The sequence below is a fragment of the Aulostomus chinensis genome, chromosome 14, assembly GCF_037954235.1.
Source record: "Aulostomus chinensis isolate RoL2024-O1b breed Wild chromosome 14, RoL_Achi_v1.0, whole genome shotgun sequence".
Classification (NCBI taxonomy): domain Eukaryota; kingdom Metazoa; phylum Chordata; class Actinopteri; order Syngnathiformes; family Aulostomidae; genus Aulostomus; species Aulostomus chinensis.
In genome coordinates, this window is record NC_141333.1 from 1,936,192 (window position 1) to 1,948,796 (window position 12,605).

The 12,605-nt window shown below is 48.4% G+C and overlaps 1 long non-coding RNA gene across 1 annotated transcript; it reads right to left on the reverse strand.

Annotated features, from left to right (window-relative positions):
- Positions 1-5,051: 5,051 nt before the first annotated feature.
- LOC147249399 (uncharacterized) lies at positions 5,052-11,470 on the reverse strand. Its single transcript, XR_015119356.1, has 3 exons — positions 11,176-11,470; positions 6,317-6,461; positions 5,052-5,452 (listed from the first exon to the last, which is right to left on the reverse strand). It is a non-coding gene; the product is annotated as an uncharacterized LOC147249399 (long non-coding RNA).
- Positions 11,471-12,605: the final 1,135 nt, after the last annotated feature.

Consider the following 12,605-nt stretch of genomic DNA (forward strand, 5'->3'; position numbering starts at 1 on the left):
GATAATGCCCCTGTGAATGGCGAGGGGAGTGGGTATGGTAAAATGATGAATTATGATAAATAAGGCCATAGCATAGGCATGAAGGAGGGAAATCACCAGTCTAATGCACCATGGTGTGTGTGCGTGTGCGTGTGTGTGTGTGCGCACATGGGGGGGTTTGCTTGGTTCAACATCACACACACACACACACACACACACACACACACACACACACCAGGATGGCTGACAAAAAGAAACAGATTGAGTGTAAAGTGAAGGGTGTGCCTGGAGGGAGGGATGAAGGGAGGAGGGGGATGAAAAGGCCGTCTCCCAGACACATATATATTAACCCCCGCCGCCCCCCCCCCGAGACCGTGAGTCTGATCCCTTCAGTTCACTTGGTGCAGATTAGCCTAGCAGGACCTCCTAACAAGGCCACAACGTGAGCTCCATGCTGCAGATCCTTCAACATTCCAGCAGCACACCTCAGCTCACTCAAGGCCTCCACCGCCGCTGCTCAGAACAGAGATAGCAAACGCTCTCTGGGTGTCGCCATGGCAATCAACAACAAGTCGATCAATCCCATTGGACACAGTGAAGCCTGAACTTCCTGTCCCTGCAGTCTGGATCGAGCCACATTAAGCTACACTTAAAAAAACCCAACAGGTTTGTGTGGAAACGTGTCAGAACAACTCTGAAGCTGCTGGCGTCTCGACCACAGGATTCGGAGTCTTTAATGTCTCCTCACACGTGTTGAGACTGAATTCCTGCTCAGACTGACGGACTCACACCAACGTGGTTGTTTCCTCCACTGGTGAAACTACTGCATAAAACCAAACAGTCCCTTCTCCCCTACGCGTCCATTTAGTCATGACACACTCCTCCTCAGCAGTTCGTCCTTTGCTGCTGTGATTACAGTCGTGGTACAGTGAAGCAACATATTTGTGTTGGTGCGTGTAATCTGTGTGCCCCCCCCCCCCCAGTGTGTGGTTTGGCTTCCCTCCCTCTGGACCAGAGTTCAGACACATAATCCACCCCGCTAATTGGCCCCCACGATGCTACAGTGACTCAGGAACACAGAGCGACGTACTCACATGAGTGTGAACTCACAAGAGATCTCTCTCTCTCACACACACACACACACACACACACACACACACACAGCAGCTGAAACCAACAGAGGAACATACGATCAATCGATTGATTAAACGATAGTCCAATCACTTGAAATCTGTCTTTAACAGGGATGAGAAGTGAAATCTTGATTTTTTTTGGGATTCAGAAACTGAAACGTCCATATTTGTAATGGAATGTTCGGTCGGATTCTTCATTCCGATATCACTTGTTTCCTCAATGAACCAAGCAGGTTTCTCATGGAGAAGTCCAAAAATCATCGCTGCAGCAGGAGGAAGGAAAAGAATCTCGCAAATGTCCAAAGGCTTTAGATGTGGAGGAAACAGAATGAATCCACAGAACCATTCGGACTGAAGTCACAGAGGCCGAGGATGAACATGGAGGCACGGCGCCAGACCACCTCTCCAGTCAGACGAGTGGTTGTGGTCATCTAAGCCGCATAAAGCTGATCATTCCTGACACATACGAATGTCAATGAATGTCTCGTCTCTTTGTGTCAGTGGGAAGTCACTGGTTTGTCCTCGTCCTCCACGAGAATCACGGCCACATTTCTGTGTCCCTCTGCGAGCGGACACTGAAAAAACAGCAAAAGATGCCTCAGGTGACGCAACCCGGTTCTTGACACTGAATGACCCCTGAGGTGTGTGTGGCCTGGCATTACTTTAACCTCCCTGATCCCTGTTGACCTTCTGACCCCGGCCCATGGAAGAACTGCAAAGAGCAGAACTATTATCCATCCATCGTCGTCTTCCGCTTATTCCTTACTAGCAAGGGTCGCGGGGGGGTGGAGCCTATCCCAGCATCTATGGGCGAGAGGCGGGGTTCACCCTGGACAGGTCGCCAGTCCATCGCAGGGCCAACACATAGAGACAGACAACCATTGGCTCTCCCAGCCACGCCTACGGTCAATTTAGAGTCTGGATTAACCTGGTCCCCTCTTGATGTCTTTGGACTGTGGAGGAAGCTGGAGTACCAGAGAGAACCCAGCAGGAACAGGGAGAACATGGAGACTCACACAGAAAGATCCCGCGCCCGAGCCGGGACTCGAACCTGGAACCTTCTTGTTGTGAGGCCACAGTGAGGACCACTGCACCACCGTGCAGCCTCCATGCTAGTGTTAGCATGCTAATGAAAGACAATGAATTAGCACCTCTGGAGGTTTAGGTCAGTAGCTGATCTTTGCTTGCAGTGATTGGTGCTTCTCTACTGCGCAAATTTTAGCAAACATCTCCTGGCAGAGATGTGGGCCAAAGACCTGGAGGTCAACCGAAGGTCGGGATTGATGGACACGTTCACTTCCACCTGTGGGCCACCTCCTGACTGTGCAGATAGAGGTTTTGAGCACCCGCACTATTACATTATAGAATACAACATTTAAAAATCTGAAGATTCCAAAATAACAGCAGAGCTCCACTTCATAAAATCTACTTCTGAACTGGAGGCAAAAGAAGAATCCGAGCCAAAAATCAGTTCCTTGATCTCTGTAATCAAGTGTGATGGGTTAACATAATAACTGTTCCCACACACACACACACACACGGTCAGCATGCTGACAGCAGCAGTTTCAGGGCGCTCCAGGAGCGCTTGGGTAAACCTGCCTCTTTATATGCAAATCCTATTCATTCTCCTTCTCGAGTGTAATTGACAATCTATGAATGTTATTGATCGATAAGAGGATGCGTCTCTGCGTGGTGAGTGTGTGCGTGCGCTGGTGTGTTTATATGTGCTGAAACAATTACATTGAGGAAACTCAGAGGTCACCGGGGGTCATAAGAGACTCACCTGAAACACCTGTGTTCCTGTGTATGTGTGTGTGTGTGTGTGTGTGAGTGTGTATGGGGGGGGCCTTCAGGGTCAGTGACGAGCGAGGTGGCGTCGCCTCCTGGTAACCTCGTGTGAACTCAAATACCCTGCTGGCTCCTTCAGACCAGAACTGATCTGAAAGTCAGGAAGAGGAAGAGAAAGAAGGAATGAACATCATGTTGACCAACTCCAGGCCACCTCTGCCTCCCCTGATTCCCTCCATTCAGGCGCTCTTTTGTAACGGGTGAGAACTACTGGCTGTAAATAGCTTGGTTTCTATTCTTACTGGTTGTTAATAATTTTGATGCCCCCCCCGCTCTTCCTCTTTTTCTGTACTTCTTTCTTTTCTCCAAATAGTTTTGTTTCTGTTTCTTGTTTGAGAAGAAGGTTTCAACACTCTTCCAGAAAAAAAACCTTGCTGCCGTCATCTTTCTTCAGAGCGCTTTGCCTTTTTTGCGCAGCAACGCAGAGGGAATCTCTCCGTCATCCTCCGGAACTGAACCGCCAACAAATACCGGTGTTGTCAGTGAAACGCTGGCTTGTTGTACAGAGCAGTCTTCATTTCTCCTTTTTCTTCTCATTCCGTACGTGAGCCACTGAAGCCATAAAAGAACATTAAACACTTTCATATGACCGACACGTTCAAGAGTAAATGTGCAATGCAGAACGCCAGACCTCCAGCAGCGGCTGGAATGGGAACAATGAGCGTAGTGCAGCTTTAATCTTTTTTGTTTGAGCTGCAGACGCGAGCGCCGCCATGTACAGTAACATATGTCGGCGTGTGCTGAGGGTGTTCGCACATCTGTGCATTTGGCGCTCATCTTGCAAACTTGCCACCTCAGCAGAGCAGCTTCCTCATGTAGAACTACAAAAGTACATACATGCACACAAACAAAACTGTGTGTGTGTGTGTGTGTGTGTGTGTGTGTGAGATCACATGAAGGAGAGCAGGCGATGGGTATTTACTGGCTGACCAGTGTCTCCCTGACAGATTGAGATTGGGACGCTTTCGGCACCTGGAGGATTTATGGGTGCTTTGACGCCGCTTTCCTACTAAATTACAGCTGCGCCGTGAACAATGAGATGGCCTGGGAATCAGGTCCGATGCTCTGAACCTCCCCTGAGGTTAACAGTCCCTGACTCAACCCTCTGCACTTCATTTTACACCCCCAACCAGCAGCTCATCCTCTTTTCCAGCTCTTAGAGGCGAATAGAGGAGGAGAAAACAATCCAGGCGATGAAAATAGCGTTTGGCTCCATTCAAATCTTTAATTTCTTCCCCTCACATCGAGATATAAATCTCATTCATTCATAAAGACAAGAAATAATTTTCCTTTTCTCCGGGTTGCTAACTATGACCAACAGAATTACCCGTTTCTACGGACGTCCTGCTGCTGCTGGGCTCCGTGGACGCTCCCCTCCCCTGCTGAGCTAAAGATGGGCCACCGACATCGATTTCACCCCCCGACGCTCAGATAAAGACAAGAAAATCAGCTGGTCAACTGTCACCTGTGAGTGTGTGTGTGTGTGTGTGTAAGACAGAGAACACACACACACACACACGCTGCAGCGAGGTAGAGGAGGATTTAGAAGCTGGATGATGGGTCTGAAAAAATGCATTCAAACGATGCACTCTTATGTAAATGGTTTGCATATGGAGAGAAGCCTGGCAGGAGGTCACTGTTCAAAGGTTCAACTCCAACAGCCAATCATGGCATTTCATTCGCTTAAGTGGTATTAGCATATTTAGCTACTTCTGTGTGTCCGTGCGCCGTGGACGACCATACTTCTGGTCTCTTATTTGATAAATCAAGTTTATTTGAGTTGAGGAGGAGTCACATGAGGAGATGAGAGTCTTCAGGCTCAGTCAGAGGACGGAAGAGGAGAGACGCACGGAGGGCAAGACTCAGGCTTTGAACCTGATTCTGCATCAGACAATCACCACTTGACATCACTTTCTTCTGGAATCTTCCGTGGATGCGCCTGTTTACGTGCTGAAGAGCAAAATCTGACCAAGGACTGAAACTCAAAATTACAAAAGAATTTGAAAAAAGTGATGTGCAGATCTTTAAAAACAGATGAAGCCAGAAATGTTTGTTGACACTGAAACAGCAGAGGATTTATTCACTGGGGTCATGAATTCCTCTCAAATATTTGCTGCTACATTGTGACGTGGATTTGTGTTGGAGCACACGAGGTGACGGCGTGGAGGAACATGAACGCAACTCGGACTTTTGTCAGCTGTATCCAGGTGAAGGTGGCTGGAGAATCCATGACAGCGTCCTGATCGGGCCAACATCTGATCGTTGCTGCCCAGGCCAACGGGGTCCTTATTGTTCTCAGACGATATTTTTACTCGTAGGATTTGTTGAAGTTGAAATGTCAAGAAAGAGATTCAGATAAAACCGGTGAGAGGGGAGGGGTGGGGCTGCTCAGAGGTCAGTGGAGAGCGAAGGAGCTGGGGTCGTCCTGTGCATGTGTGTGTTCTCAGCGGCGAGGCGGGTTGTTTATGGCGATCTTGTCACGTTCCGTCTCTCTGGGACAATCAGGAGATTAAGTGTTGAGGAGTGGCTGGGGAGCGGCTGCAGTCACATGCCATTACTCACTCCCTGCATCACAATTAGTGCAAATGGCGCATTACAGGGAAATTATCATCAATATGATATTAAGAGACTCTGGCTAAACCAATCAGGGGAAAAGTGCTTATCCGTCGGTAACCAAAGATGACTGAGGCGGCGCGGCGCTCGGAGGTGACACTGACGTGGCCTCTGAGCCCCAGACAAAGAATTCACACACACACACACTCACACACGCACGCGCAGGCACGCACGCACGCGAGGAAATCAGAGAGGAGCCGCTCTCACCAGAGGACGGCAGGATCATAGCAATATGTATCTGAAGAAGAGGAAATAGAATGCATGAGTCAGTGATTCTGAGGAACTCTGCGCTCGCAGCGGCGTCTCCGGGTCCCGTTAGGGTTCCGCTACAAGCCACCACGCACAAACCAGAGTTTGCAGCATAAACACGGAGGCGAGAGCGCCGGCAGCTGCCTCACTAAAATACACCGTCTGCTTTAGAGAGAGACACATGTGGTTGGTCCTCATCTGAATAAACGTTCAGCCTACAAACCACCAACAAGACAAAAGCGTATCTGAGAGTGCGCGGTTCTCCCTCCTCCGGTGATACTAGTTTCAGTTGATTGTAGGGAACTAATCCATCTCCTTTTATTAGTTCCTCCCTGATTAGGATCCTATGAGCCTCCACACCAGTCAGCACTTTTAAACCATTAATATGCACAACTGAATAAAACCTTCACATGCGGTTTCTTCTTGCTCGGCTTTAACAGCAACACAACAGTTAAAGCCCTCGCTGGCTTTACGAAGGTGTGTTTATCACTCACAAATCAATCAGACGCTGCGGCCGCGGGTTCCCCGGGCCGAGCCTCTCCTGGCATCTCAGGACATCTCACTTTCTGATGAGCTGCGACCGTCCGAGTTAAACTCCCCGTTTCCTTTTCCTCTGGTTTATTAGTGCAGGATGACAATCTGGAGACACAAGGACGGTGCGAATTAAAAACGAGTGCAGCTGAATAAAAAGCTTGCTTAGCTTTTTTTGGAGCATCACCTTCGCTCACCTCACAGCAGAAAAGATTTGACTGCAAATCCTACAGTTCTAATACGAGCGCTGATTCTCCACTCCTGCACTCGTCCTCCTCCCTCTCTCCTTCATTACTTCTCCATATGTAGATAGCCCAGCGTTATTATTTCCCTGCTGTATTTTGCTGACACGATGCGAGCCAAATGAAGTGAGATATACGGCCGGGTTTATTGGTGGGGATGGCCAATCCCTCCTGGCCACAACCATTAGTGAAATGGACAACACTTCGTCTCCCGCTGGTTTCCGTGTTGTTGTGTGGCGAGGAGCGGGAGGCTATTTTTAGAGCTTAATCACATGTAGAAAACAACAAATAAATGACGTAATCAGCTGATTTCCACTAAGGGAGGTGAAACTACATACAAGTGGACACTGGGAAAAAAAAACAAAAACCCTGCATCTCAAGTGAGGCTCAGAACGCAGCAATGACTTCATAATTAGAACCAGGCATAATGTGTGTGGGACAAAGGTAGAGGTCAAAGGTCAAAGAGGCAGACAAACATGAGATGAGTCCACTTCTGCTGACTGAGCCCACATCCACTGATGACTGAACCCTAACCCCCCAACTCAAAATCACACAATTGATAAAAAAATGGAAAATAAAATAAATTCTTCCTTACAAAGATGGTAAATCATTGAAACTTGGCCTGAATAAAAATGTCTGACCAAAAATAAATAAATAATCCAAACTGCATTCAATGAGAAACGTGAAATTCTGCACAGGAAGTCCCGGCCGACCCGGCTGACAGCAGCAGTCACGTGACAGTATTTTAAGGAAAATCCATCTCACCTGCAGGACGTTTGTTGAGGCTGTAACCATGGCAACATATTTCAGCACTTGTAACATCTATAGGCGTGTTGGAGCCACTTGTATATTTATTCCACCTTCTTCCAATTTTGTGCGGAACCTTTGGATGACATCACAACTGCCATGCTAGAGGTTCAGGTTTTATGCGTCAGAAATGAGCCCACGGGGAGCAGAGATGTGCCAGGACGCCCGGAACCGCCGCCGGGTTCAGAGGGTTAACTGTGCCCCTGTAAAAACAGACGACAAAACTCCAGGCCACGAGGACAGCTTGCACCTCTGCCAAGGCGAAGTCAGCCAAACCCTCTGATGAAGGAAAATGACGTTTCTGTTGCTGCGGTAAACGGATTTGTCCCAAATTTGACGGAGCTCTTCCTTGGGCCGTGCCGCCCCCCTCCACCAAGTTTGAGGGAAATCAGCTTCATAGTTTTGGTGTAATAAACAAACAAACAGCAGAGAAGACGTGACCTCCTCAGCGAAGGTAATAAAACTAAAATTTGGCTTCAAACTGCCGTGACTCATCTGGAGCCGCTGCCAAGTTTGGACGACATGAAAGTGACCCAGTCAAATGTGATCGTATTCCACCAATAAACGATCAATTAAATTGTCATAACTCTTCAGGAATGTTGGAATTCTGGACCGTTCATCTTGGTACAAGGCCTGAATCCTCCCGTTTCTATATTCTACACCGCTGAGGGCCGCCGCCAGTCAATGGAAATCATTGTGCAGGTCTGTGTGTATCTTTGACAAAGTTCTGGGCACTAGAATTTCCAACATCTTCTGTTATTGAAATACGCCATTCAGAGGTTTGTGCAGCGGTGATGCAGCCGTGTGGGGCTTTTTAGTTTGGAATTAAGAGCCGTGAGTGTGAGTGTGTGCGTGTGTGCAGGTAGGTGCAGTATAAACAGCATGTGGGGATGTGTGTGTGTGTGTGGGAGAGAGAGGCCGGCGTGGGTGTAGGTGTGCAGCGGCCGGCCGGCTCATTTCACAGCTGTATAGGGATTAGGTGGAGGAGTGCGGTGGGGTAAGCTGCCTCTTTTATCTCATTCAAACATGTTGCTAATTCAGCAGAGAGCGGCTGCCGCGGGAGCCGCTGCCACTAAGCGCTGTATCATTCTCCCTGCCGTGAATAAACTGCTAGTCCTAATCCCCAATCAGCCGCCGTGACACGGATTATCACCCGCGACAAGCACAGCGACCCGGCGGAGAGGAGAGGAGAGGAAGGAGAGGAGAGGAAGGAGATGAGACGGAGCAGAGATAAGGGGATGTAAAGAAGAAGGAGGAGAAAGGAAAGATGAGAGAAGGAAGGGGTGGTGACAAGAACATGAGAAGAAAGAGGAGGAGATAGATAAGACGTAGGAGAGGAAATGAAGGAAAGGAAACAAGGAGTGAGAGGAGGGCGGACAGAGGAGGGACATGACATAAGGAAAGAATGGAAAGAAGGGATCAGAGGAGGGAAGGTGACAGGAAGAAAAGAAAGGTGAGAGGAGGAAAAGGAGAGGAGAGAAGAGAGGCAACAAGGAGACGGAAGAAGTGAGTCAAAAAGAAGGGCAGAGAAAGGGAGGGCAAAGACAGAAGAAAGGAAAGATGGCACAAACATGACATGAAAGAGGAGATACACAAGAGGAAGGAGAGAATGGATGAGTAAATGGAGTGAAGAAGAAAAATTAAAGGAGGGCAGGATTTGATATAGAAGGAAGGAAAGGAAACAAGGGGTGAGAGGAGGGAGGAAAGAGGAGGGGCAGAAAGAAAAGAAGGGATCAGAGTAGGAAAGGTGACAATAGGAAAAGAAAAAAGTGAGCAAGAAGAAAAGAGAGAGGAGGATGGAGATGAAATTGGATGGAAAGAAAAGAAGAGGAGAGACCAAAGAGGAGCGAGAACAGAAGAGCAGAAAGTTCAGAACATGAGAATAAGCTGAGATGGAGATGAATAAAGACGGGAGAGGAGGAGGGAATGAAAGCTTCCCGAAAAGAAAGAGGTTGGCTCCGGATGACAGCTGGAGACGAGAGTCATGTGCGTTTGAAACGCCAGTAGAGGCGCCATGTTCACGTCTCGAGACGTGTCCACACCGAGCTCACTACCGCGAACAAGGAAAAAGGAGAAACAGCTGTGAGAGAGAGAGAGAGAGAGACTTAAGAGATGCAGGAAGAATACTTTCACCAAGCTGCCGACCAGCAACGTGTCACTCGAGCTCGCCAAGCACAACAAAACTTGCAGAGAAAACTAAATGTCTGACGTTGACCCCTGACCTCAGGGACGATGACCTCCATGACCCTCGCCATTCAACACCCAAAGATGTTCTTCCGTCTCATTAAAATAACTGAAGTTGTTGCCTTAAACATGGCTGCTAATTCCCAGACCTCGGCTGCTGCTCTCTGTCTCACAGCCATGCTGGCTATCGTCTGAATCCCATTGCAGTCACTGGAATAACAACCACTTCATCTCGGCAACAGCTGCCTTCATGGGATCCACTTGGACCCCCCCGAACTGGGACAAACTATCCAAGTGTCCCGTCAACCAAAGCTGTTTGGAAGTAAAATCGTCACATTGCAGCATTAAAAAGGCACCTGAACGCCTCATGGTGCATCGCCATGGTTTCAGTGTGTGTGTTTCCAAGATCCCTGTTGCCTTTCCGGCTCAAACTCCCTGTTTATGTGTGTTAAAAAGTGTGTGTGAGTGTGTGTGTGTTCAGGAGCTGATTGAATCTGGCTCTTGAGGCTGCAGTCACACGGGACATGGCGGCTCAAACAAGGCCCCGGAGAGATCAGGCCCGTTTACATCTGCTAACTGCTCTCCCTCCACTAGCGTGTTTACTCTGCAGCTAATTGAGTTCTAATTGCAGCAACACAATGTAAAGCCCAAGCCACCACCAGGGAGCGACTGCTAACAGCCAGCTCCTCCCGCAGGGGATTGTGGGTAACAGAGATGTCACAACTACTTAATTTCAAAGCAGAGTGCACAAAAACAAACTTCCCCCAGCGCAGGTTCAATAAACGACAGATAAAACAAGCATGGCGACAAAATGTAAATGTGCAAATCTGCATGCCGTTCATCAAGTTAACGTCCCGTGAAGTCCGTCCACCTCCTCCTCAGGTAGATGACCACACACTTTTTTTATTCCCCTCCTACCGCGCCGTGGTGTCAGCCTGATGAACTCTTAATAAAGCAGAGCAGCAGATTTCAATCAGGTATTGAAATAAGTCGAGCTAAGTGCTTCTATTTGCCTCAGAGGCGGATGTTACTTCTGTAGGGAGACAATCATCAATGGCATGAAAAAGAGATGAGGTATTGATATAGTTATGAAACCAATGTTTCAAAACATGCCACATCATCAGCACAGCAAGATGAGATATTAAATATACATCTCCCTTTCACAGTGATTATAGAATTACAACTCAGGGGAGAGAGCGAGAGAGGGGAGAGAGGGGAGAGAGCGAGAGAGGGGAGAGAGCGAGAGAGGGGAGAGAGCGAGAGAGAGGGGAGAGAGCGAGAGAGGAGAGAGCAAGAGAGAGGGGAGAGAGAGGGGAGAGAGCGAGAGAGCTTCCATGATGTATTTTGTTTGCACATCATTTAAGTTTAGCTTCCACAGTGACGTGACATCATCGGCCACGTTTCCATCAAACGCCAAGTGCATTTTTACATCTCTGAGACGCCGCAAAAATGAAAGGTGAATTCTAGACTTTTCCATCAAGTGGTTTCAGGCGAATGGAAGAAAGTAGAAGAAGTAGAAGAAGAAAACCAGGTCAGCTCAATGTTTTGGCCTGCAGACGTTTACCAGCAGAAAATGGAGAGAGCCTCACCTTCTTGTGCCGGTCACTTTTGGCTGCAAAAAACAAGATGGCGCTGTCGTAAATAGGAAACTCAGAGCTTCGGTGGGTGATGTCACTGAGGCTACGGCGACTTCTTTTGACCGTCACCTGATGACAGGCCAAAACAGGAAGTAGACATCATTCCTAATTAAGAGGACTGTACCCCTGGAAACACATCTGAAGCCATGGCTCTAACCTTTAACCAGGAATGGAAATGAAAATTAAGAATTAACTAACCAAACCCCCCGTATGTTAAAAATGACAATCATGAAGCTTTATTATCTTAACGAGCATGTATCGCCGGCCTCAACCCGCCTCGACTGATCTATAAAACCAACCACTTACGTCTGTCAAAGCACATAAATCAACCAATCACATGCATGGATGTGTTTAATCACACATTAGCCTAATGCATATCACCTGCTGTTTGGGGAGCTGCGTTTAATGCTGACACACACACACACACACACACACACACACACACACACACACACACACACACACACACACACTCAAAAGCCCAGCAGAGCAATCTTCCGCCCCATCAGCGCGTTAACTTTCTAATTTACTGTGTTCTTGAGATGGAGGAGTTAGTGAATTAACGTCCTGAGGAGAAGAGGGTCTCCCACGCCGTGGGGGGCTGGGCGGCCCCCTGCAGCTCCACACACACTCAGACTGTCTGATGAGACTCTGTGCTCAGGCTCCAGCGGCATCCTGACTGCTGTGTGTCCGGGCCTGCATGCAGACCTGGAACCTCGATAGGAAGCAAGCTAGGGAGGAAGTTCAGGGTCCCAATCAGAACCGAGCTAAGTCCTGTCAACGACAGTGAGCTGATCCACCTCCGTCTGGATTCCCGTTAGCGGCGTGCTAACTTCAGAGTGCATCAACATTTTCATCTCTTTCCTAACGTCATCAGACAAAATGGATCAACTTGAAAGGGATCCAGGGTTGAGAGATGCCTCAGGTGTGGGCTGGTCAACAGCTGGCTGTAATACCTGTCACTGCCAGAAGATGGAGACAAACGTGCTAAACTAAAGCTTTAACTTCTTTTTGTGGTAGTATCCTTTCACTAGCTGGTCCTGGCAGTGGTGACCACACTGGTTCCTCAGGCTCCTGGGTGTCCATCAAGGATCAACACAAGTTCATACCGTCAGAGGTCAGACGGAGACTCTCGCTTGGTTTTACGTCACCTGGCTGTCAGTCAGCTGCACTACGTGCCCCCGACCTGAGATCTGACCTTCACCTGGACAGGTTCAGATCCACCTTTCATACGGGCAGTCGCGGGTCTCTTCTCTTACTGGGTCTGTTGAACATTATTTGTAATATCTGGTCAGAGAAAACCCTGAGCTGTTAGCCTGCATGTGCCAGCGCTGATTCTCAGGGAGGGTCAAAGGTCAAAGGTCAAACTCATAGTAGTTCAA